Genomic DNA, 23016 nt, shown 5'->3' on the forward strand with positions numbered 1-23016 from the left:
TTGTGATAATAAACTGAGCTGAAGGTGAGCAGAGAGACCATTTAGTAGCTGAGTGACTGAGGCCGGAGATGTTCGAAGTAATGTGGGTGGCAGGAAGTAGTGTGATTTTTTTTTTTTTTAAGATTTTTAAAATTTGAAAGGTAAAGAGGGAGAGAGGGGAGGGGAGAGAAATAGAGAGAGACATTCTTCCACCTACTGGTTCACTCCCCAAATGGCCGGAAGGACCTAGGTGAAGCCAGGAGCCAGTAACTCCTTCCAGGTGTCCCACGTGGGTGCTGGGCCCGAGCACGTGGGCTATCCTCTGCTACTTTCCCTGGTGCATTAGCAGGGTGGGAAGCAGAGCAGCAGGGACTAGAACTGGTGCCTACATGGGATGCTGGCGTCCCAGGCTGGGCTTTGTTTGCTGTGCCACAATGCCAGCACACACAGAAAATGAGAGGGAGCGCTCCAATCGCTTGTTCATTCCTAAAAGCCACTCAGGAGCAGGCAATGCAATCCAGTTCCCTGAGCCATCACCCTTGCACCCAGGAAGCAGGAGTCAGGGAGGAATGCAAGCGCAGGCCCTCCTCTGAAACGGGATGTGAGTATATTCACCACTAGGCTAAACTCCCCCTTCCTGATTTATCTAGAATGTACAACCAGCAGGCCTTCTTCGAGGATGGCATGGTGTTCTGGCCTAACTGGAAACACGCCCAGTCATCACCTGCGATGCATCACCGCATCAAGCTCAAAGCAGCGCGGCCCCAGGCTTGCTTCAGGGGTGTTAGGCTCTCCCCCCTTTCCCACGTCACGTGCTTAACACACAGCCAGAGGCACGGAGGCCCAGCACACCTTTTGAATGCCAGGTGGATGCTCTCCGCCTCCAGCAAGTCCCTGATTCCAGATGCTGCCGCCTTCCACGTTCATGAAACGAACGGCGGCCCAAGGGCTTCGGGAGATCCACCTCTCCTCGGCCCCCAGACCCAGCGCGCGTCCTGCGACGACCCTCCCTCGCCGGGCCGCGGGAGCGAGTCCCCCCGACTAAGGTGGGAAGAGGCTCCCGCGCACCCAGCCTTGGTCGCCATCTTCCAGCGCCGCGGCCTCACCCGCGACGGCCGCAGCCCCAGCCCCCGAACCTCCGGTCGCCCCCGACGCGGCTTCCTAGCCCACGCTGGGCGAGCCGCCGAGGGGTCCCGCAGCTCACCCGCCGACCCATCCCGGAGGCGGCGACGTGCGGGACGGGGGCGGGGCCTGGCCTGGCCGTGGGCGGGGCCGGCGTCGCGGCTGCCGCAGCTGCGCGGCGACGCCCCGCCCTCCCGCCGCTGTGGGAGCGCGCGCCGCCTCCAGCTCCGCCCGCCCGCGCGCGAGGCTGGGCGGGGAGGGCGGGGCCAGGAAGCGGCGAGCGCGCTGGGGAGCGCAGCTGCGGGCGTGGGGGTGGCAGGAGCCGCGGAGCCGGCACCGAGAGCGGCTGCGGCCGGAGCGGGCGGCCGAGACAAAGGCAACGGTGAGTCCCGCGCCGGCCCTCGCGCCTTTCCTTCGCGGCTCTTTGGGCGGGGTCCTGAAGCCCCGAACCAGCGCCCCGAGGGCTCCGGGGCGAGCGCGGCCCGGCCCTGGCCGCCGCGCGCTGCGGGTTGTGGGCTGAGCCTGCGGCTCCATTTTCAGGTCTGGGCGAGGTCCTCAGCCCGGGGTCCCTGCCTTTTTGGCTGTTCTGCCTCTCGCTCTGAGGAGACGGTGACGGCTCAGTTCGAAATTCCCAGCAGGCGGCGACTGAGGCAGCCAAGCCCTCCCGCCAGCTGGCTGCGAAACGGCGGGGCAGACCCCTCCCCGGATTCTGCGGGTCGCGTCGGGAGGGTGCGGCGAGGGGCAGGCCGAGGGGGCCCGCGTCCTCCAGGTGAGCGGCGCGGCGCGGCGCGGGGACCCCCGGCCCGCGATCGCTGAGGCGCCCCGGGCGGAACGCACCCCGGCAGCCGCCTCGGAGGAGCCCGGCCACTCGTACAGGTTGTCCTGGCCGGCGCCTGCCGCCTGGGGTGTGATTTTGGGTGCCGGGTGTGGTAGGTGGCGGCTCGCGGATGCGGCAGGCGGTAGGCGACGGCGGCCGCGGGCGGCTGACTCCGCGTGTCCGGTCCTCAGCCGCAGTTGCTCCAGAGGATCGGCTCTGTGTGCGGGAATTCGGCGGTGGCTGCCGCTGGACACAACTGAAACGTGTTGTTAAAGGGCCCGGCACGGGGTAGGTGCTTGGTACAGTGTCGGGGAAGCGAATGAATGAATCCTGAAACATCAAAGCTCGTCTCCCATCTGGTAATACTCAGACTTCAGGAAGAAAGGTTGGGAAACAACACTTAGTTTTGTTTATATTCTTGGTTTTGGTTTTTGCCCAACACATAAGTGTTGATGAATAATCAGTTGTCATCAGGATTACAAACAAAATACGTTTGCAATGTGGAATTTCGCATTTTGAGAAAAGTTGTTACGCATTTTCTGTCTCTTAAAAAAATCTGTGTATTTAATTTCTTTTGAAAATAACCGAGAAGATAAAGAGATGCGAGGGTGGTATTTTGAGAATCAGCTATTTCACTATGAGTAAAGAAGTTGAAGTGCTGATGAGGGATTGTGGTAAGGTCGTGTGCGTCTTCTTGAGTAAGGGAGGACTTGGGAAAAAGCCGGTGTCCTAATGTGATTAAATGTAACCGTGTGCTGGGCACATAGTCTTTAAGCAACTACCGGGAGGTGAGACCTGTGTTGCATGCTGAGTTGCTGGGGTGAACAAAACCCGTGACTACCCTCCTACACTTGAGCGTGGATGTCTGTCCTTTTTCTGGAGCTTGCAAGTGGGGACTGACTTCTTACACCGCGGGTGCCTGCTTGAGTCCGGGAAGATGGCGGGGGAACTGCAGGAAGTGTAAATTCATAACAGCCTTTTTAAAGGTTAATAAGTAACTTTTTAAGGCTAAAATTATTTGGTTACACTTTCATAATGTCAGCTTAATAAAATCTACATTTTAAGATGAAGGGAGGAAGAGGTTTAACAAAGCAGTATTTTTATTCTGAAAATTTCCTATTAGGAGGTGTTGGTGCAGTGTATTTGTTGAAGGGTAATGCACTTGTACTTCTGTTTTCTGTAAATAATCTTTGGAATAACAGCATTTTCCATTTTTAAAAATCCCAAAAGATGAAGTGGATTCATTTACTATATAAAGTGCTTTAAATAAAGCACCTCTTCAGGGATTTTCTTTTGGCCTTTTGATTGACAAATATGGTGTTGACTTGATAGAGCTGAAAAGGGAAGGGTTATAGTAACTTGTGGTTCCATAGTTGGACTTTCCCTCTAGTATTAAAAGTGTAAGGGGAAAAAAAGCCTTATTAGAAAGAGGGGAAGATTTGTATTGAATGTATTCTGAACATAAGATTGGTTTGTCTATGCATATTTACATATGTTTAGAAAACAATACAGGTGTGTACCAAGTAAGGCCCTTATGATTGACAGTAAACTACATGTCCCCTGAGAGGCCTAGGTTTCTGTAATTATTCTCTATGATGTTCCCACAAAACCACCTGAGGATGTATTTCTCAGAATGTATCTCCATTTTTAAATGATGTGACTGTGTTTATTCATTTTGTTTGGCCCCTTCAGAGTCTAAATTAATGCACTCCAAAGTCAGCCGTAATCATTACAGAATAATGTAGGCAACTAATTGTTTTACATTTAGCTTTTGAATATATGTGCCCTTTTGCCTTATCAATACTTACACTTTGTACATTGTTCTAGGTAATTAGTTTGTTCAGAAAGAACTTTTACATTTTAGATGTACTGGCTGTTAGCTTTATATGGCTGTTTCTAGGAATAATGAGCAAAGTCATCTCTTAGATTTTAGTGGTAGAGAGTCATAATAGTTTACTTTGAACACTGTAGTGTAGGAAGAGTTACCTGAAACACAGCGCTGGGTCTGGTATTGCTGAGAAACATAGCAGTAAATGAGCAAACTGTGTTGTTAACAAGTGCTTGGCGTGGTGGGTGGGTGGGAGTCGCGTAACCACTTGGGAATTCTTGATAGTCAGCAACATTGAGACATGTCAGTGATTTTTTTCAAGACATTATTCAGAATGGTAATTTTTGTTCTTTTTTTTTTTTTAATTTTTGTTCTTTTAAAAAGTCTGTTTTCAAAGTGTTATTCCCACCTTGAGTAGTTCATATTTTTTAAGGCTAAATAAATGGATTATCCCATTTTATAAATGTGGGAGTACTTGAAATGTTGGTGGCTCTTTTTGGAGTATGTGAGTGTAGGGATCATTCATTTGTTGACAGGGCCCTTTAGAATGATTTAGAGTAGTTTCTTGTGTCAGATATGATTAATAAAGTGATTAAGAACAATGCTGATGTGACATGTTGCAGCTGTGCCCTGATTCATCTGTATAGGTTGTGAGAGTTTCTCAATTAGTGTTTGTATTAAACGTTTTCAAAAGTGCTTTATAAAAAACTGATTTCTTAGATTGTCTAGGATAGATTGTTATTTTTTGGATTGTCTTTTAAAATCATGGAAGTGTTTGGATTTCTATTTTAGGATTTTGAGATATTAAGGTTTTATAAGATTTTTCTCACAGTTGAAAATGCATATTGGTTTTGATCTGTTGCAGTGTTAATTTCAGTTTTTGAGAAAAGTATTTTGCGCTTTACTGAATGTTAAATGTTAGTAGTGATTTAGATTGCAGGGGGAAATTTTAGGTTGTCTGTGCTTACCAACTAGTTAGATAAGGATATTTAACATTTTCTTCCATGCTATCTGGAAAAACTTGGAATTTGGCTCATTAATTATTAACTTTATACATCCTGGTGCCTCAGCAAAGCTTAAGTGTAATAGACCTTTCTGTAATTATAACAAATAATGAACATTAGCAGGATTTTGCTGAATCTGCTCTGAGATCCCCATCTTAAAAAGAGCTTCTCAAATGCCAAAAAAGACTTGCTAGTAACTTAATTTTATCCTGACTTTATAAAATAACTGTAAATGTATGTTAGTCAAAATTGATTATAGTAAAACAAACTCCTGTGGTGGGTGTTTGCTTTAGCTGTTAAGACAACTGCTTCTTAGATTGGAGTGCCTCAACTTGATGCCTGCCTTTAGCTTCTGCCTCCAGCTTCCTGCTAATGCAGACCCTGGACGTTGGCAGTGAAGGCTCCAGCAATTGGGTTCCTGCCATCCACGTAGGAGACCTGGATTGAATTCTGTTCTGGCTTACACCTGGGGTTCAGGTTCAGTGATGTCTGTACAATTGTAGGCATTTGGCAGATGAATCAGTGGATGAGAACTCTCTGTCCTTTTGCCTTTCAAATAAATTCATTAAAAAAATCAAAATTAGGGGCTGGCGCTGTGGCGCATCAGGTTAACGCCCTGGCCTGAAGTATCAGCATCCCATTTGAGCGCCAGTTCCAGACCTGGCTGCTCCACTTCCAATCCAGCTCTCTGCTATGGCCTGGGAAAGCAGAAGATGGCCCAAGTCCGTGGGCATCTGCACCCACGTGGGAGACCCGGAGGAAGCTCCTGGCTCCTGAATTCAGCGTAGCACCAGCTGTTGTGGCTAATTAGGGAGTGAACCATTTGATGGAGTACCTCTCTCTCTCTCTCTCTCTCTCTCTCTCTCCTCTCTCCTCTCTCCTCTCTCCTCTCTCTCTCTGTGTGACTCTATCAAATAAATCTTTTAAAAATCAAAATTAAAAGACAAATACACTTCTTTTGCCTAGAAAGCATTAGATAAGTCCGCATGAAATCTAGATGCCTTTGCAAATGGTAAGTCCTGATATTTCCATTTTGTTGCTAACGCACTTAGGAATTTGTTCTAAGATTTCCTAGAAAATCTTTACTATCAGATTTTTTAAAATCATCTTATACTAAAACATACATTTTTTAATTTGAATTAATAAAGTCCTCACTTTTTGCTTAAGTAAAATGAATTTTTACTACATTATTGTGTGTATTTTGTTTTTTTATTTTTTTATTTTTACTTTTTTATAGAAAGCTTTAATAAACATAAAATTCCTAAGTACAACTTTTGGATTATAGCGGTTCTTTCCCCCATAACCTTCCTCCCACCCCAACCCATCCCACCTCCCTCTCCCTCTCCAATTCCATTCTTCATTAATATTCATTTTAATTATCTTTATATACAGAAGATCAACTATATACAAAGTAAAGATTTCAACAGTTTGCACCCACACAGACACACAAAGTATAAAGTACTGTTTGAAGACTAGCTTTGCCATTAATTCTCATAATACAACACATTAAGAACAGAGATCCTACATGGGGAGCAAGTGCACAGTGACTCCTGTTGTTGATTTAACAATTGACACTCTTATTTATGACGTCAATGATCACCCGAGGCTCTTGTCATGAGCTGCCAGGGCTAAGGAAGCTCTTGAGTCCTATTGTGTATATTCTGTGTTGTGTAGATCATGGGAAATTATGGATATCTGTGGAACTGGGGCTTGATAGGTGATAGGTTTTAAGTGGAAAACAACTTTTCACTCTTCTAACTGTGCCTTCAAACCATCTCTACAAGCTGATCTTTTCTCTGCCACTGGATGAACTGTTAAACAGATCATACAACTTTTTCCAGTCCCTTTGAGGTTATAAGTCATATGGTCACTTGTCAATAATAATCTTTGGTTATTAAAAGGTACAGGTTGGTATATTAATTATTGTTCACACTCCTAGACAAGTTAGAACTGTTCTGCTCCAGCTCAGACCTGCAAGCTGGCTTTGGAGAAAGAATCCGAATCAGCTTCTCTTTTTAGTTTGCCAACTCCTCAAAAATGGTTTCCTTACCTGTTCAGAGTTTAGCCCAGTGAGGACAAGAGGTTATGGGGAGAAAGGTATGGTTTTAATGCAGCTTGTCTGATTGTGATCTGGCATTTTTGCTGATTTGAGCAGGTTGTCCACAGCTGACTCTTTAGGAGTACTGGAAACGATTTTCTTAGGCATTCTGTGTCTGGGAACCTCCATTTACAATTCTTATGGTGTAGTTCTTCTCTGGCTCCAGTTTAGCTTTCCAGTTTACCTCATCTGCAGGTTCGCCTTGCCCAAGGAGAGATTATGCTTTACACTTTAAGGTAGTTCAATAACATTTTAACCAGAACTGTCTGTGATTTGTTAAGGTTATTTTATGCAACATAGTTTCACTGTTGAGGCCTTAACATTCTTTCAAATCCTTCTCTCAAGTACCCCCAACATCAAAGCATTTCTGTATGACCCCCCCCCCCACCTTTTTTTTCCCCCAGTCTCAAGGCCTTCTTTCTTCGCCATCATCCCTTGAATATTTGCCCTGCTTTGCCTCTGGCCCACTCTTATTTCTTACCTGCATATATGCTTAGCTCTCGTGCAGTGTTCTTCGCTTCATTATCCTTTCCTGGACGGTGCCCCCAACCCTGCATCCATTGTATCCAGTTCTCCATCTTGTCCCCCCTGGAACCTGGGGAGTTGGGCATGGTTTGAGGAAAATAAACCCATCATTATCCAGGTATCCCTCTAAATTCATGAGCACTGACATCACAAGGGCCCTTTGTACTGCCGACAGTCCTAGTATATTTCCCTGGTTCAATCTCCATTCCTCCAAATGACTGTTTTAAACCCTCTCTTCAAGTCTCCAGCACCTCTTTTCCCTTCCTCATTTTCAGCTGCTGACTGTTTTTCTGTATATTAAAAGATGAGAGAGGCTGGTGTTGTGGTGTTGCAGGTAAAGCCACCACCTATGATGCTGGCATCCTGTATGGTCACTGGTTCAGATTGGCTGCTCCCCATCCAATCCAGCTCCCTGTGATAGCCTGGGAAAGCTGCGGAAGATGGCCCAGAAGTTTGGGCCCCTGCTCCCATGTGGGAGACCTGGAAGAAGCAGCTCGTTGTTCCTGGTTTCAGCCTGGCCCAGGCCTTGGAAGTTGTGGCCCTTTGGGGAGTGAACCAGCAGATGGAATATCTCAGTCTCTCTTTCCTTCTGTATCTGTAATTCTGCTTTTTAAGAAATAAATAAATCTTTTTTTTTTTAAATTAAAGCAATCAAAAGAAAATGTTTCCCTGCATTTTTACCCATACTGTCTGTATTTCCTGCTTTTCTATCACAATCACATCCACTCTTTACTTGGCTCTATCCTCTTAACAGGGGCATTGCATTCTTCAGTTTTTTTTTGTTTTTTTTTTTTTTGTTTTTTTTTGACAGAGTTAGAGAGACAAAGAGAAAGGTCTTCCTCCTATTGGTTCACTTCTCAAATGGCCGCCACAGCCGGAGCTGCGCCACTCCGAAGCCAGGAGCCAGGTGCTTCTTCGTGGTCTCCCATGCGGGTGCAGGAGCCAAAACACTTGGGCCATCCTCCACTGCCCTCCCGGGCCACAGCAGAGAGCTGGACTGGAAGAGGAGCAAACGGGACTAGAACCCGGTGCCCATATGGGATGCTGGCGCTGCAGGCAGAGGATTAACCAAGTGAGCCACGGTGCCGGCTCCTTGCATTCTTCAGTATTGATGGCAGGCTCCTATGTGGGAATGAGCCGAACCATTTTCACTATATTAGTTCTACCAGCATATAGCTAAAGATAGGGCGAAATAAAACCACAACAACAACAAAAACTTCCCTAATGCCACATCTTTCTTTAGTTAATGTTCTCCAAAAAAGTTGGTATTTGCTGTCACCAGTATTTCCTGTCTGTCGGAACCATTACAGTTGGTTTTTACCTCCTACATTCTGTATACCTGCTGCTCTTTTTGACGTTATTAGTGGTAAATTTCCCTACTCATTTCTTTATCATCAGCATCTCAGTGGAGAAGCAGCAGTGGCAGCATTCGACTTGGTTGATAATGCTGTCTTCTTTGAAACTTTTTTTCCTTTCCATTTGGGATGCTCCTGCTCATCTTCAGTTTATTTTACTGGTTCCTTTTCATTGTCCCTGCTTCTAAAAAATAATGCCGTGTTCGAGAGCTCCGTTTAGACCTCTTCCATATTTATATTTATATTTAGTTCTTGTGATCTCATCCTTTCTAGCTTGAATTATGTTATTTCAAACTAAAAAGATTATCTTTAGTCTAAATCTCTTGTAAGCTCCAGACGTTTTAAAAAAGATCTGTTTGCCTACTCAGCATTTTCAATTAGATGTGACAAGCATCCCAAATAGCCTCAAATTTGTTCCATTCCAGTCTTCCTCATCTTATTAAATGTGAACAGCATCTTTGAATTTTTCTAACTGGGTGTTTTGTCTGCATTCTTAGCTTCTTTCTTAGTCTTCTACATCTAATTCAAATAATGTACTGTGAAAGTTATGTCCCTTTATCTACCTTAAAAGGTACCTTAAGGAAAAATGTGCTATCTCTGGCTGTTGCCACCTCTGTAAGCCTCTGTCATCTCTTGCCTGTGTTATTTTGGTAGCCTGCTTTCTAGTCCTGCTGCTTCTGCTCTTTTCTATTATCAACAGAGCAACCATGGTGATCCTTTTAAAATGAAAGTTTGATTACTGTACTCCTCTGTCCAAAACCTTTTAGTGGCTTTCCATAAAATGAAAGCCAGTATACTTAAAATGTCTGTAAGACCTTCCATCATCTGTACCACCTGCCTCTCTGATTTCCTGTCCTTACTAGTTACTCCTTGGTATACTCCATTGCAGCCGTATAGGCCTTCTTAAATTTCATGAACCTGCCAAGTATAGTCATGCTTTAGTGCCCTTAGGGACAGAGCTTTGTTTTACTCACTGCGCAGCCCCCAGTGATGAGAACAGTGCATAGCACATGGTGGACACTTAGGTTTGCCAAGTGAATGGTTGCATCTTCCACAACAGACTGTATACATGTTTTTGAAACAGAATTTCACTTCACCTGAAACCCTGTCATCCTATAAGAATTAAGTGGAAGCAAATTTATATACAAGAGAAAAGGTAAACTTCAGAACAATTTTTGTGTATGGAAGTGAAAATACAAAGTAAAATGATGAGAGTCAGAGGAGGTAGACAAGGAATGAAGATAGGTGAAGCAAATGGAATTTTAAAAAAAGAAAAGAAACGGAAAGCCTAATCTGGAAGTAGGATGGTATCACTTTTAAAAATAAACTTTTTGGCTGTCCCATATTCTTTTGAGCCTTTTTTTTTTTTTTATTTTCAATTCTGGTTGTTGGTGATTAACATGGAGTTAGACTATATTATACTTTTTTCTTAATATCAGGGATATAGAGTCAAATGAGATTGGTTGTCAAAATTTTTCTATTTTTTCCCCAAACTTGTTTTAGTAAACCAGTTACTATTACTATTACTTAGAAAGTCTGATGGTGTTCTTAGCATTTTTTATTCTTGGGTAGACAGCTCAAATAGAAGTATCAGAGTTTAAAGGAGGGACTTTCAGCGTAGAACACTTGGTTAGCATGCCCTCTCCTACTACTTCTACACTGCTTGTTTACTGCCTACCCCTAAAAAGAGAGCACATAGGTATATTTGTAGTGTTTCCATGGTAAACTAGCAGCTAGCTACACAGCATATACAACTCTCTTGAGTAGTATTATGTACATACACACATTTGTGTTCTTAAATTAAAAATGCTTAAACATTCTTTTTTTTTTTTTTAAGATTTATTTATTTATTTGAAAGAGTTACACAGAGAGGAGAGGCGGAGAGAGTGAGAGATCGATCTTCCATCCACCGGTTCACTCCTCAATTGGCCGCAACAGCCGAAACTGTGCTAATCCAAAGCCAGGAGCTTCTTCCAGGTCTCCCGCGTTGGTGCAAGGGCCCAAGGACTTGGGCCATCTTCTGCTGATTTCCCAGGCCACAGCAGAGAGCTGGATTGGAAGTGGAGCAGTCAGGTTTTGAACCGGCACCAGTATGGGATGCTGGCATTTCAGGCCAGGGCATTAAGCCGCTGCGCCACGGTGCTGGCCCCAATGCTTAAACATTCTTAACTACATATTCATTTTTTAGAAGATTTTTATTTATTTTTTTGAAAGGCAGAGTTAGAGATATCACTCTTCCATCCGCTGTTTCACTCCCAGTATGGCTGCAGTCGCTGGGAGCCAGGAGGTTCGTCCAGGTTTCCCACATGGGTGTGGGAGCCCAAGCACTGAAGCCATCCTCCTCTGCTTTCCCAGGGGCATTAGCAGGGAGCTGGACTGGAAATGGAGCACCCAAGACTTGAACTATCATCCATGTGAGATTCCTGTGTTGCAGGCTGTGGTTTAACCTAGTGTGCCACAACAGCAGCCCCAGTACCTTTTTAGATTGATGTGTGTGTTTGAAAGATGAAGAGACAGAGAGATTTTCTATCTGCTGATTGACTCTCCAAATGTCCACGGTAGCCAGGGCAGAGGCAGGCAGAAGCCAAGAGCCAAGAACAGGGTCTTCTCTGTAGGTGGCAGGAATTGAAGCACTTGAACCAGCATGTGGTGTCTTCCAGTATGTTAGCAGGAATTTGGATCAGAAACACAGAGTACTTGGCATGGGACCTGCTCCATGATGTGGAATGTAGAGATTCCAAGCTGTGGCTCCACCCACCGTGCCACATTGTCTGCCTCTTACTTAGGGCTTTTTTACTAGTTGTTCTATTTGTAGTGATTTTTCACAGATCTTTGTAAGGCTGGCTCCTTGTCTTTCAGATCTTGGCTTAACACATCCTTGTTTCCTTACCGTTCAGTTTAAAATAGACCCTCTAGTCACTGTTTTATTTAATTTACACTGATTTATTAATTTGAAAGGGTGGGGTGACAGGGAAGGAGATACACAAACACACACGCACACACATATGCAAATTGACATCGATCTTTCTGTTGGTTCTCTCACCAGATGCCCACAACCACTAGGACTGGGCCGTGTTAAAGCCAGGAGCCAGGAATGTCATTCTGGTCTCACACTTGGGTGTCAGGGACCCACATATGTGGGCTGTCTTTTATCACCTTGCCATCAATAGGAACCATTGAAGCAGAACAACTGAAAACTCAAAAAAGCCCTCACATAAAGGATGCTGGTTTCCCAAACAGCGGTTTAACCCTTGATCCCACAACAGCAGCCCCTACTGTTTGGTTATCTCATAGTATTTATCAGATCTTGAAATTATGCATTTTTGACTTTTAAAAATGAAATTGGGTACTTCCTTTGTCTTGTTTATTGCTTTCCACAATACCCAGAACAACACCTGGTACTGAACAAATGTTCAATTAAGTGTTGAATGAAATCAGTTGTCAACTTAATCTTTCTTGTGTTTTTAGTGTAAATTTTGAAAAATGTTATTTATTTGAAAGGCAGATTGAGAGAGAGATCCCATCTGCTGGTTTACTCCTTCAGGATTGTGACATCCTGGGCTGGGCCAGGTGAAAACCAGGAGCTGGGAACTCAGTGTGGGAGTCTCGTGTCCCGTGTGGGTATGATAGCAGGGACCCAAGCACTTGAATCATCACTTGTTGCCCTCCAGAGTATGCGTTAGGAAGAGAGTAGTAGTGGTAGCAGTGCCGGGACTGGAATTCAAGCACTCACTGGAATGTGATTGTCCCAAGTGGTGACCTAAGTGCTCTCACAAAAACCAGCCCCCTTTAAATTTTTCTTTAAAGTTTCCACGAGGTTTTATGCCTTTTTATTAACATGTAATAATAGTACATATTTATGGGTACTATATGTTTGAAGACATTTATACAGTGTGTACTGATCAATTTATGAGAATTTCATCCACTTGTCATTTCTTTGTTTGGAGCCCTTGATTTCCTCTTCTTTGTTTTTTTTTTTTTTTTAAAGATTTATTTATTTATTTGAAAGGTGAAGTTACAGAGTTAGAGGCAGAGAGAGAGAGGCAGAGAGAGAGAGGGAGAGAGAGAGGAGAGATCATCCATCTGCTGGCTCATCCTCCGAATGGCTGCAACAACCAGAGCTGGGCTGATCCGAAGCCAGGAGCTTCTTCCAGGTCTCCCATGTAGGTGTAGGGGCTCAAGAACTTGGGCCATCCTCTACTGCTTTCCTATGCTATAGCAGAGAGTTGGATTGGAAGTGGAGCAGCGGGGTTCAAACAGTGCCCATTTGGGATGCCAGCACTGCAGAAGGCAGCTTTACCTCGGGCCGGCGCTGTGGCGCAGCAGATTACAGCCCTGGCCTGAAGCACCGGCATCCCATATGGGCGCTGGTTCTAGTCTTGGCTTCTCCTCTTCTGATCCAGCTCTCTGCTGTGGCCTGGGAGAGCAGTGGAGGATGGCCCAAATCCTTGGGCCCTGCACCCACGTGGGAGATCCCAAGGAAGCTCCTGGCTCCTGGCTTCGGATCTGCGCAGCTGCGGCCATTGCAGCTATCTGGGGAGTGAATCAGCGTATGGAAGACCTCTCTCTCTGTCTCTACCTCTCTCTGTAACTCTCTTTCAAATAAATAAAATAAATCTTAAAAAAAAAAAAAGGCAGCTTTACCTGCTATGCATTAGCACCATTATCCACATGGGGCCATTCTTTGGTCTGGGGTTAAGACACCTCTATCCCACATCAGGGTGTCTGAGTTAGATACCTGCTGTGTCTCCTGACTCCAGCTTCCTGCTCATACAGAGAGGCAGAGGTGATGCCTCAAGTAGTTGAGTTCCTGCTGCCAACATGGGAGACAACCTGGATTCTGTTGCCAGCTCCTGATTTTAGCTTTGGCCTTGGATTACTGGTGGAGTAAACCAATGATGGAGGATTGCTCTATCTCTCTTGGTAAATTTTCTTTTTAAAATTTATTTGACAGGTAGAGTTATAGACAGTGAGAAAGAGAGACAGAGAGAAAGGTCTTGCTTCCGTTGGTTCACCCTCAAAATGGCCACAATGGCCGGAGCTGCGCCGATCTGAAGCCAGGAGCCAGGAGCAAGGAGCCAGGAGCCAGGTGCTTCTTCCCGGTCTCCCATGTGGGTGCAGGGGCCCAAGCACTCAGGCCATCCTCCACTGCCCTCCTGGGCCACAGCAGAGAGCAGGATCAGAAGAGGAGCAACCAGCACCCATATGGGATGCCGTCACCACAGGCAGAGGATTAGCCAGATGAGCCTCGGTGCTGGCCCCGTCTCTTAATAAATTTTAAAGAACCCCAAATCATACATGATTCTGTGTACACTAGAATTATTTAAATAATAGTCTTAGAGTAAAATAAAATATAGACCTATAGATGTTCTTTTTTGTTTTGCCCCATGTCCTGTTGATACCTTAATACTAAAATAATTTCAGATGAAAAATTTTGGAGAGCTTCCTTCTGTCTGTTTGATGCCTATTGCAAGGTAGTATTGCTGTCCTTATCTTTAGTCCAAATTTTGTTAGGTAGTTGACTTTTGAAGGAGCAGTTTTTAAGGCTTATCTATTCAGAGTTGTATAACTTAAATAGTTTTTTTCCTTTACCACAGTGACCTCCACTTCCTGGGGTAGAGTAGATTGTTGATGTCTTGCTTTGTCTTAATTGTTTTTAACCTTGTCCTGGTCTGTGTTTTATTACTGCTTGCTCACAGGTGCCTGCAGTCATTTTCTCTTTGTCAGTAGCCATTTCTCTTACCACATAGTGCTACTTACTTCCTGGATGGTGCATATGTTGCTGAAAACATTTTCATGTGGTAAAGAAAAATAAAAAAGCCTTGTAGTTGGTGCGGCCTTTTCTGCTGAGAAATGATACTGTTAGTTGTCTGAAGTGGAGGTGAGCAGTTCCTAAAAAAAAGTTTTTCAGTGCATGATGTACTTGCATTTATGAACAAATACATAAGTAGCTGTGCTTATTGGGAAATAAAGCCAATCTTGAGATAAATTTGAGAGTAGTGTTTAAAATTATTCCAAACATTTTACGGTTTAAAAAATTGGAATTTTTGGAAGTTTGATTCTGTGAATTTTTACCCTCCCATTTTCATGTTTTGCAAGTAATGACTGTTTTTTTGGTAAAAGCGGCACTTAAATACTTGAAAGAAGTCTAGACATTAGTCACATGGTAAATGGCAGAATGATAGGCTAACTGGTGTGATTTTTTTCAATGTAAGTCCATCTTCCTTTTGCTACCTCGGAGTTAGACACAGCTCTGTTGCACCCCTAACCTTGTCATGTTTGCTGTATGGCAAGTTCTTAACCTTGGTGATTGTCTTCTTTTTCTTCTTAACTGAGTGTGATTGGTTTCTTAGGATTCAGTGGGGTAACACAAATAAAGTACTTGGCTTGTAGGAAATATTACTGTTTCACTTTCTTTCTAATACACCATTATTACTTTAACCTAGCTTGGGGAGCCACTTGGACTTTGCACTTTAAAGTAAATTGCAATCAGGAAACTGAAAATGTATGTAACCCAGGTGGACTTCTGTTGCAGTGACCTTTGAATCTTCTTGTCTGGGAGCAGGGTGGTTCTTGGGGACTGTTTTGTGCGAGGCATTTGACTTCAAGGAGTTTAATGTTAAAATAGCAGTAGAACTGATGAGGATGGGATGAGTTAACTGTTGCTGAATAAAATAGCAAGAAAGTAACTATTTCTACATTTCCTGAGAAATTGAGATATTTGTGTATAGCTTAACAGTTGTATGCAAAAGATATGTATTTTAAGACTAACAGCTGTCCTTTTGCAAAAGAAATGTGTCTTAAAAGGGGAGAACAAGTTCAACTTTAATAATTACCAGTAGCTAGTATTTCTTCTTCTTTTTCTTTGTTGTTTTTTTTTTTTTTTGAAAGATTTATTTATTTATTTGAAAAGCAGAGAGAGAGAGAGAGAGAGAGAGAGGTGTCTTCCATCTACCTGCTCACTTCTCAGATGACCGCAGCAGCCAGAGCTGTGCCCATCTGAAGCCAGGAGTTTCTTCTGGGTCTCCAACACGGGTGCAGAGGCCCAAGAACTTGGGCCATCTTCTACTGCCCTCCCAGGCCACAGCAGAGAGCTGGATCGCAACTGGAGCAGCTGGGACTTGAACCGATGCCCACATGGAATGCCTGCAGTGCAGGCATCAGCTTTACCCACTGCGCCGCAGCACTGGCCCCTTCATACTGACTTAAAACAAGTGCATATTTCTTTTATGGTTGGGCTAAAAGAAACTAAAAAAAAGTCACATATTTAGCTTTGTATATTACTGACACAATTTTATTCAACCAAGGAAAGCCAAGATAATTCAGTGTCAGGAGTTTTACTATTTTATATTAGAATACACTTAGTATATATCATAAACAGAATAATTTTCAGTTGCAGCTAAGAGAGTTTTTATTTCTTCTTGTTGGCCTCAAAACTTTACTTCATAATAGTAGTATAAAATAATTCTAAATTTAAGTTCTAAAGTGAGGAGGAAGAGGACAAATACTGGTGGTGCTATTTTAGACTTAAACAATACTGTATCTTTCAACGTTCATTGCATGAAGCAGACACTACTGTAGGATTTTCAGGCAGAAATATATTTTATATAGGGGGTTTGGAGTGTATAAAATCTGGAGATGGTCTGGAAAGGCCGGAATCAAAGGGCTGTCACTGGATTAATATGTTCAGGAGCATAAGACCATAGGCTAGAGATCAGGATGCTGAAGCTGCTGAGTTGTACAAACACTGGATCTGAGGGTATGCCTGTTTTAGATACATTCAAATCTGGTGACTACACGTTGGCTACTGCTACTGCTTCGAAAAGTCCTTTGTTTCATAGTTCACCACTGAAGTCAGCAGCAGAAAGATAGTTTCCTTTTCACTTCCGCTTTCCAAATCTCACCGGAGGCCTTCTTATTAGTGGAGCCTTATTTGCATTCTGAATGCTAATTGGAAGGGAAAGTCTGGGAAGTGGAGTGTGTGTGGTTTTTTTTTTTTTGGGGGGGGGTGGTTTGTTTTTTGTTTTTGTTCCCCTACTTCTGAGGTACAAGAAGGCAAGTATAGTGAGTGGTGGGAAAGAATGAATACCAAGTGCTACCTGAGCAGGCCAGCATCTCCAACATTCAGCAGAAGCCTTCTGCTAGGTTAGAAAATTTTACATGCAGTTTGATTTTAAAGTGTCAAGAGATCTGATTTAATTTGATCAGAAAATCTTCTTTTTCTTTCATGTGAATTGAAAATTTTCTGTTATTTTCATAAGGCAGTGTATCAGTTCTATTCGCAGTTGGAAATAAGTTGATGCTTATGAAAACTCTTTTAAGTTTTGTTGCTCTTTGGATGAAATTTCCAGCAGATAAAACTGAAGTTTCCTTACTTTTTGCTGTAAATGCTGTATTTTTATAGAATTGAACCAACTTACAATTTAAATATTTTATTTTCTTATTTATGTTACTTCCACCTATTTTGTGAAAATGTGAGAATTTCTGGTAACCTTTAGAGATGATATATAAACTAGTAAGTCTAGTGAAAGTTTTCTACTTAGAATCTAGAATGAAGAGATGTTACACTTTTTTGATATGGAGCTTTCTAAAAACTTTTTATTTCCTCATAAAATTTTGAGAAAGAGTGCTGAAAAGTTTAGTGTGCTTTTGCATACAAAAATGTTTATATATCTGTCATGTTTCATGATATATTAAACTGATGGGTAGTTTTTATATAGTAGGTGTCATTAAAAGAAACCATATGATAAATAACTTCCAAGTACTGCAATTCAGATGCTTTGCCATTGAGAATAAGTTAGAGATGGTAGCTTCAGTTGGCCAGTGTTTGGAACAGAACGCGTTAGGTTCGCCTGGAAACAGTTCTCCTGTGCAGATGCCTATTTAATACTTTGAAGGAACAAGGGATTGTTTTTTTTTTTCTTTTTTTGTTTTTTTTCTTTTTTTGTTTTTTTGACAGAGTGGACAGTGAGAGAGACAGAGAGAAAGGTCTTCCTTTGCCATTGGTTCATCCTCCAATGGTCGCTGTGGCCGGCCGACAGCCGGCGCACCGCGCTGATCCGATGGCAGGAGCCAGGTACTTCTCCTGGTCTCCCATGGGGTGCAGGGCCCAAGTACTTGGGCCATCCTCCACTGCACTTCCTGGCCACAGCAGAGAGCTGGCCTGGAAGAGGGACAGCCAGGACAGAATCCGGCGCCCGACCGGGACTAGAACCCAGTGTGCCGGCTCGGCAAGGCGGAGGATTAGCCTTGTGAGCCGCAGCGCCGGCCAGGATTAGGTTTTGACATGGGTGTTTTCAGTCATTGAAATTGAAGTGCTAGCTCCCACCCATCCACTTCTTTTCAAGTTGATTACTTTTAAGCAGCTCATTACATTTCTGTTACTATGGAAGATAATTTTACTGAACACTGCTATTAAATATTATTCTGTGTTGGCAAGCTAAAATCTTTAAGCTTCATTCATATTCTCTATAACATTTTCAAGATTTATTTATTTATTTGAAAGAGTTACACAGAGAGGAGAGAGAGAGAGGTTTTCCATCCACTGGTTTACTCTCCAATTGGCTGCAGCGGCTGGAGCAGAAGGGATCTGAACCAGGAGCCAGAAGCTTCTTCCGCATCTCCCATGCAGGTGCAGGGGCCCAAGCACTTGGGCCATCTTCTGCTTTCCCAGGCCACAGCAGAGAGCTGGACTGGAAGTGGAGCAGTCGGGACTCAAACTGGTGCCCATATGGGATCCTGGCACTGGAGGTGGCAGCTTTACCCGCTACACTACAGCACTAGCCCCTGTATATGCTTTTAAAGAATATATTGACTGAAATCTTACCATGTGCATACTTTTTCACTTTAATTGCCAATATTGCTATAAATTCCAGTTGCTAGTCCTCGTGATCAAACTAGTCAGAGGGGAGTGTTTTCTTAGCAGCCATCATCTGAGTTATTTTTCAGTTCTAATGAGCATGTCAGTACCTCATCCAGGGACTTTGACTTGTATTTTTAAATTTTTCTGAGCTTGATTTTCAATTAATAAGGCAAAGAATTTTGTTCAGTTTGCAGCATAAGGCCTCTCATCTCTTTTTGTGTTTTTGTTTTGCTTTTATGAGATTATCCTATCTCTATCAGTGATCCCTTTGGTGCACTGGAGATTTTTGGAGGTAATACATACTAAGGTTTGAGAGGAGTAAGAGGTGTGACTTTGATTCCAAAAATAGAAGAGGCATTGTGATAAGATTGGAAGAAAATGACAAGGAATAATATTTAGACATACCAGTTTCACAAAAAGAGTATGGAAGAAGTTGGCAACCTGAAAATTGATTTCCTTACAACTCTAAAGGGCCAGGTCTTGAACCCAACAGTTAACACCAGCATCTCATATAGAAATACCTGGGATCCATACCAGCTCTGGCTCCTGACTCCATCTTCTTGCAAATACCAGACCCTGTGCAGTAGCAGTGATGGCTCAAGTGATTGGGTTCCTGTTGTTCATGTGGGAAACCTGGGTCAGGTTACCAGTTCTGGCCATTGTGGGCATTTGGGAGATGAATCAGTAGGTGGGAGCTTTGTCTGTCTTTCACTCAAGTGAATAAATAAAAGCAAAGTAAACTGTCCAGGCTGATGTGACCCCTGTAAAATATTAAATTTTATGCTAGGTTGAGGACTGGACTATGGAGTAAAGGGAGCAGGTTATCTTTCGCTGTAATTGGTAATTGTGTGTGTGTGTTCAAATAATTGATTTCATTTACTCTTAAGTTTTAACTGAAAGCTTTGTTTTAAAGAAGTGTGTAACTGGCCTTTATAATGACACCAGTATAGTTATTGTAGTACTCTACAGACCAGTAGTAACAAGAACCTCCTGCAAGTGATTGTCAAAGTTAGAAAAAACTGTATCTTCTTACCAAGACAGATTCTCCATTTTCCAGAGTTGAGTATAAAAAAGAAAACCTTAAGAATTCCAGAAGAAAACATGAGTCACTATAAAAGTTTGGGCATGGGAAAGGCCTTCACAAGAAGCCAGGCAGAATATGTGTGTTAAGTGTGCCTGGTTTATAAGCAAGATAGGAAATAATAAAACTGTTCTGTGGTTGTAGGTTTCTGGTGTTCTGTACTTGGAAAGTAGTACATTGTTTCCATTTTTGATTAACTGTTATTGTCTAAATTAACTATAAAATGTTTATATGACAAAAGTACTTATGATGCATGAATTCATATACGTGGTGACTGTTAAACAAATGTTTTTGAGAGGCGGGATCAGAAACAGAGTGAGCTTCCATCCATTGGTTCGTTCCCCAAATGCCTGTAATGTCCAGGGCTGGGCTGGTTGAACGATTACTGCCAACGTCTACATTAGCAGGAAGTTGGAGTCTGGAGCCACTGTTGAATATCAAGCCCAGGTTTTCCTGTGTGGAACACTGGCGCCTTAGCTATGGGAATACTATTCCCATAGTGCTTCTTTATTTTTAATAAACTTCATTATTTACTTGAGAGTCAGTTACAGGGAGAGAGAATGAGACAGAGAGAGAGAGCTTTTGTCCACTGGTTTACTCCCCAAATGACTGCAGTGGCTGGAACTTGGCCATGTCCAAGCCAGGAGCCTAAAACTGCATCTGGGTCTCCTGTGTGGGTGGCAGGGGTCGAAGCACTTGGGTCATCTTCTGCTGTTTTCCCAGGTGCATTAGCAGGGAGATGAATTTCAAGTGGAGCAGCCAGGGCTGCAACCAAAGCCCATATGGGATGCTTGCTTTGCAGGCGATGTCTTAACCTGCTTTGCCACAATGCTGCCCCCCTACTCCCCACCTGGCATGGTGATTTTTTAAAAATAACTTAGAATACTGTCTCTACTCTGGCACAGGATGTTAAAATAATCTAGAAACCATTTTATTGTATTCTCTTGGAATAACAGTTGATTACTAAGTCTATTCCAAATGCAGATCTTCTTAATCTATACATGTTAATTACAATGTTAGGTGGTTGAACAGAGATATTTTGATAGCGTAACTTGGAAATATGTCAGATTTTAGTACTCTTGAGTTGAGTAATGCTCTGCCCTGAATGTTGGTGTCCTTACTAAGTTCATCTGTTGAAACCTTAAGCCCCAAGGTGTTGGTGATGGGAGGGGGTAATTTGGGGTTAGGTGCCCTTATAAAGAGAGTTACCTGTACCCTCCCATCATGTGAGGATAAAGACCCAATTGCACAGTGCTCTCACCAGTCAGATTATACCAGTGCCTTGGTTTTGGACTCCCAGACTCCCAGAACTATGAGAAACCTCTGGTTTTTACAAGCTATCAAAAGTTTCTGGTATTTTAGGCACTAATGTGTCAAAGCCTGACTGAAAATGCAGATTGATTTCCTCTGTAAGAGAATGATGAAATTGAGAGCTTGTAATGATGCTGGGACAAATTAAATGTGTACACATGGTTGACATAGGATTACATCTCATTCATCTCATTGTAAGTTGAAAATGTATTGAATACATCTAATCTACCAATACCATAGTTTAGTTTACTTTATCTTAAATGTACTCAGACTATTTACATGAGGCTATGGTTGGACAAAGTCATTTAACCCAAAGTCTATGTTATAATAAAATTATTGAATATCTCATAACATTTGCTGAATACCTGTATAGAAAAAGCAGCAGTAACGCAGTATGCTATAGAGTATCATCTGTTTCCCCTTTTGATCAAGTGGCTGTCTCCTGTAGTTCATGGCTGCTGCTCTGCATTGCAAGAGTATGGTACTACATATCACTTCTTGGGAGGAGACCAAAATTCAAATTTTGAAGTATGCTTTTACTGAATGTGATGAACTTTGACACCATTGTAAGTCGAAACATCACGGATTTAACCATTGTGAGTTGGGTGTGTCTCCAACAACCCTATTTTTAATTATACATATACAGAGATACCAGGGATTAAGATTTCAACACACATCAAGGTGGCATGTACCAATGCCATCTCACCAGTCCAAGTGATCAATTTCACTTCACAATTGATCATAATGAAAGGACTAAGAGTCAAAGGGAGCACATAAACAAGTCTAGTACCTGCTAATACTAACCGATAGAATAAATAAAGGGGAGAGTGATCCAACATGGGAAGCGAGATACTCAGCAGACTCATAGAATGGTGGATGTCCTAAACAGCACTCTGGCCTCAGAATCAGCCCTAAAGGCATTCCGATCTGGCTGAAAAGCCCATGAGAGTATTTCAGGCATGGAAAGCCAAGACACTCTGGGAAAACAAAACAAAACAAAACAAAACAAAACAAAAAAAAAAAAACAAAAAAAACCCTAAATGAAAGATCTCTGTGAGTGAGATCCCAGTGGAAAGAACAGGTCTTCAAAGAAGGAGGAACCTTTCTCTGAAGGGAGGAGAGAACCTCCACTTTGACTATGACCTTGTCTAAACAAGATAAGAGTCGGCGAACTCAAAAGGCTTCCATAGCCTTGGAAACTCATGACTGGTGCATAGGGAGATTACTGATGCCATAAACAGGAGTGTCAATTTGTAAAGTCAACAACAGGAGTCACTGTGCACTTACTCCTCATGTAGGATCTCTGTCCTTAATGTGCTGTACTTGAAACTTAATGCTATAATGAGTACTCAAACAGTATATTTCGCTTTGTGTTTCTATGGGGGTGCAAACTGTTGAAATCTTTACTTAATGTATACTAAACTGATCTTCTGTAAAAAAAAAAAAAAGAAGAAATTATCAATTCCCAACTTGACTCTCACTGGGATTAAACATGACAATAGGTCTGATCTGATTTCATCATCATTTAAAAAATCATCTATTTTTCACTTTATGTTTGTGTGGGAGCAAACTGTTGAAATCTTTACTTAATGTATGCTAAACTGATCTTCTGTATATTAAGAGAATCGAAAATGAATCCTCATGTGAATGGAAGGGGAGAGGGAGTGGGAAAGGGGAGGGATGCGGGTGGGAGAGACGATATGGGGGGGAAGCCATTGTAATCCATAAGCTGTACTTTGGAAATTTATATTCATTAAATAAAAGTTAAAAAAAAAAAGATTTCAACACACAAGAGAGAAGAGGCTATATCCCAGATGTAAGACGCTTCCCATTTTGATTGGATTACTTCTCTGCTGTAGCTTTCCACATAGGTAAATAGGTTTTTAAGAAGTTGTATGGGAAGATAATGATTTATAAATTTAATTTTTTTATAAGAGTTTTGTTTTTTTTTTGTTTTTTTTTTTTTTTTTTTTTTTTTTTTTTTTTGACAGGCAGAGTGGACAGTGAGAGAGAGAGACAGAGAGAAAGGTCTTC

The 23016-nt window shown here is 42.7% G+C and overlaps 1 long non-coding RNA gene across 2 annotated transcripts in view; it reads left to right on the forward strand.

The window, feature by feature from the left end:
* The first annotated feature begins 1343 nt into the window (after positions 1–1343).
* Positions 1344–23016, forward strand: part of CDC42SE2 (CDC42 small effector 2) — a 100632-nt gene continuing 78959 nt past the window's right edge. For both annotated transcript variants that reach the window (XR_007918940.2, XR_007918941.2), the window contains exon 1: positions 1344–1483. This is a non-coding gene — a long non-coding RNA (CDC42 small effector 2). The remainder of the gene's footprint in view (positions 1484–23016) is intronic.

This window comes from Oryctolagus cuniculus, chromosome 6 (assembly GCF_964237555.1).
Source record: "Oryctolagus cuniculus chromosome 6, mOryCun1.1, whole genome shotgun sequence".
Taxonomy (NCBI): domain Eukaryota; kingdom Metazoa; phylum Chordata; class Mammalia; order Lagomorpha; family Leporidae; genus Oryctolagus; species Oryctolagus cuniculus.